This window comes from Fopius arisanus, unplaced genomic scaffold (genome assembly GCF_000806365.1).
Source record: "Fopius arisanus strain USDA-PBARC FA_bdor unplaced genomic scaffold, ASM80636v1 scaffold00003, whole genome shotgun sequence".
Lineage (NCBI taxonomy): Eukaryota > Metazoa > Arthropoda > Insecta > Hymenoptera > Braconidae > Fopius > Fopius arisanus.
The window spans coordinates 1,135,443-1,139,471 of NW_011887742.1; the positions used below are offsets into that span (position 1 = coordinate 1,135,443).

The 4,029-nt window shown below is 36.2% G+C and overlaps 1 protein-coding gene across 4 annotated transcripts in view; it reads left to right on the forward strand.

Annotated features, from left to right (window-relative positions):
* LOC105269035 (Pigment-dispersing factor receptor) overlaps positions 1-4,029 on the forward strand; it is a 19,086-nt gene that overhangs the window by 732 nt on the left and 14,325 nt on the right. For 2 of the 4 annotated variants that reach the window (XM_011309029.1, XM_011309006.1), the window contains exon 1: positions 117-283. The exons of 1 other annotated variant lie outside the window; for it this stretch is intronic. The gene's annotated coding sequence lies outside the window, so the exon portion shown is untranslated. Of the gene's footprint in view, positions 1-116; positions 289-4,029 lie in introns of those variants that run through there. One more of the 4 variants, XM_011309015.1, reaches the window with a different exon arrangement.

Below are 4,029 nucleotides of genomic sequence, written 5' to 3' on the forward strand. Positions count from 1 at the left end.
GAGGAGGGTGAGGAGGGGGTGTGAGGGAGGATATTGAATGCGCAAGAAAATGTAGGAGTGCGGTGGCCTCGGGTGCATGCAAGTTAAACCGACAACGCGAGCAGTTGCGGCGCGACTTTCGAAGCTGTCGCAAGCTCTAATCTCCGGTGCACCACCTGTTTTTACAGAGTTCATACAATAAGTTCAATGAGAACATTGAAGTGATGATGAGATTTCTTTTTCCTTGAGGATCATATGCGGGCGATCCTCGGGACAGTCTGCCTGAGCAATTTCATTCATCCGGGTAAGGTAAAAAAATTCAGTAATTGATTAAAAAAATATTATTACCACGGTATTCTCTAGATTGATCTGTTTGTATTGTTTAATCGTTTCCAATTGTTAAGATGTGTCGATTGAACTCGGAGATTTTGAATTTTTATTCCAGATTTTTTGTGTAGTCTAGAGATTTTTTAATATAGAGATAAAATGGCTTGAGTCGGCGTGCGGATATCGCATCCGTTTTTGGTGAATATCTGCGGATCTGGAGGAGATAATGAATTTTTTGTTATTATATTTTTTATAGGGAAGATTGAGGGGTGAAAAAAAGTGATAGAAAAAATTCCGCTATCTCCGATAGATTTAGAGTTATTTGAAAATTGGGTGATTGTTGAAATGTTTGGGTAGCGAATGTACAGCTTCTCGGATATCAGCGCCGGATGTTTTTTATCGAAAGGTTTTGACATGGGAGAATTTCTCCGATGGCTACCCGCCAGTTTTACAATTATCTCTCATATATTGGCGAATATATAAGAATTACCTGGAATTTTGAATTTTTTTTGGAGCGATAACCAGAATTTTTAAAACGATTGACTAAAATTTATTTTAATTTTTTAAACAATACACTATGCATTCATAAAATCAAATACAACATAATAATTTTTTATGATTATTACTCCAACTAATTAGCGCATTGAAGTATTTATTGAAAATTAATTGCGATTGATATAACAAATCGTAGAAAGGATCTTAAATTTTTGTTTTGACTGTACGTCCAGAAGATCCTTAATACTCTTTTTTTTAATTTTAATTTTTTTTTTTTTCGAAGCCAATAATCGCCAATGGTAGGAAGCCTCGCATTTGATTTTCGCACACGTGAAACGGATTGGCGAGTCTCGGTGGATTCTCCCTTGAATATTTATTATTCAATACTTCTATTACTTTATTATTTCATTTAAATCGTTGTATCAATTAATTCCTGCTTAATTAATAATTATTGATACACATATTGACTTGTTTCAACATTTGGAAAATACAAATATTTATTTAACCGATGAGAAATCAAATGTCGTAATTCCATTAATTTTTTCTCTGATGCGAATTCACTGGAGTATTATTCAGTTATTATTATTTATTATTAGCTCATTGTTTGTTTCTCATCCCGCGCTCGGACGTGTGAATATTAATTGGATAAATACGGAAGTTGAGATAAAATCGAATTATCCGAAAGTGGAAAAGATAAAATCAACAATGCCATATCTCGCATATTCCTCGGAAAATGGATTCCGTCAAATTTACAATACCAGCAATAATTCCCATAAAACAATAAATGACGGTTCACCACTCTCATTAAAAAATTTCGGTTAAAATTTCGAGAGTTACCGATGAATTTCATTCACGTCTGACCCACGAGGGAGAAATCCTCAATCAAGTGAACATCAGTCAAGCAGATCGAGCCTCAAGAGTCGAATACTAATCAAGTGATCGAATCCTCGCATTAAATCAGTCCTCAACCATCAACTTCCGCCCTTATAAATCCATTAACATGTGACTAGCGACCCGCGAAGAACCCTCGAAAAACATCTCGAAACGGTGACCCAAATCGAATAGACCGAGTCTTCATCGAGATCGATCATCCACAGCGATCGCTATATCGACTGATACGCTATCGATTCCGGCGTCCCTCACGCATAATCAATGATTCGTTCACCCACGAGAAAAATACACATTTGCATTGAAACATTTGCATTATATCAATGAATGCACCTCTACTCAGCACAAATATCCGCCCCCAAGATTCTTCTAATCAAGAAAAAATCACCGGTCCTCAGTGACTCCACGGATATTTTTTTATTTCTCCGCGACGGATCATCCGAAGAATTATTCGTAGAAAAATTATTTGTTATTAGGGATTTATAATATAATTATAATTATTAATTATTAGGGATTGAAATGCTGAAATGTTATATTTCAATATGTCCGTGATGTTAATTAATATTTGAAATTTTATTAACTCAAACAATTGGGTGGAACCGTAGATCCCGCGTTAATAGTGTAATAAATTTCTTTCTTTAGAAATTCTTTAAAAGTATTCGCGTAATCGATCAATTGCTGGCGCAGTGTTTTACGTAAAAAATTAAGTATTTACACCGGGTAAATTCACCTAGTGCGTGATGCAATCCATCACGATTGAATAAATCCATTACTAGCGGTGCGAAAACAACGCGGTTGAACGAAAACCACTTGCGTATTTGTTCTACCGCGCCCGAGAGTATCAGCGAATGAATAACTTTTGCGCTTTCATCACCCCTGTAACAGAAAGAGATGCAGAAAGGTATTCGAACAATGCATTAACTTGAAAGAAAGAAGAGAACTGTAATAATCCTCCACACACCCATACACCGTTTGCCTTTTTTCCCGACTTCGGAGAAAATGCGCTCTCGGGTGGAAAAAATTCGCGAATAAATATAGGGCACCTGGGGGAAAATGAAGTTGGCATGTTTTTTTTTTATATTTTTGGGGAGCGGAGAGCGACTGCTCGAAAAAAAAAATTTGTGAAATAGTCCGATGAAAGCCGGCCAACTCCACTGGATTTTTTTCGCGAAATGCACACCACGCGGATGAACTCGTTTTGCATTTGGAATCAAGAATATCGGAGCTAACATAATAATGATTATTATTATCATTTATTGTACAGATTTACATGGAATTATTTTAGTAATTGTTAATATATTATATTATGATGAGTAGATCGCGAAATTTCGAGAATTCTTATTTTTAAAATCGTCACTCATCTGAATCACGATTCTGACACTTTTAAATTCTTAAAATTTCCTGAATTTTTCGGATTAAAAATACAAATGATATACCATTTTAAAGCTTATAATATCAGCTTTCAAATGGTTCCTAGATCATCTCTGTATCTTTATCCCCAGAGGAATTACGGCGTTTTAAACACTGAGATGTCGTCATTAAACCTCTATACACCAGACAGAAGAAAAATTAATTCTCAATTATTAATTATGACTATCATTAGGCAATTACTTGGAGACGTTAAAAAAATCTATACTACTTGCGAAAATTGTCTTATTTCCTGGAAACCCTTGGATGTGGCACCTAGTGCGGTCCTGAGATGGAAAAGTGCAGGTAAAAAGTGCTGCGCTTTTTTTTTCGGTTCCGAGTCGTGGAGCAACTTTTTCACAGCTTCTCCGTCGACTCTTGCCATTACACACATCTTCAGCTAATCTATCTCTGTCGAGTGTCTCAGTACGTGAGGGAACAAAAGCTGGGCAGCGAATGAAGGCCATTGAGTTGAACCAAATCACGAAATATTTGAAGTGATTGTCGGCACGTGTGAATTTCTGTGAGGAATTAAAAGTATTCGCATATCCTGCTTTTAATGATAAAAAAACTCTGTCTAATTAGATTGTCAGGCAATCTTCAAACTCGCGGATTGGATTTTTTTTAATTTTCAATTTATTTCCATGATGTTGTACGGCACGTCTTCGTTATTTCGTTATCAATAATAATACACTGGGTGATGATACGCGGGTCGATGTGATTCTCGCCGTATTGCACACTGCAGGGATTAAAATTGAATTCAGCGGAGTGTTTTTCGCAATCGAATGAAGTGCAATTCACTGTTATTTCATTTCTTTACGGTTAAACTTTGAAAAGTAGCTGTCGTCGCTCTTTTCTCTTGGGAAAGTTTCATCCTATCTCAATTGCATTTCATCACACCCGAACTTTCACTTTAACATGCAGATGAGGAAG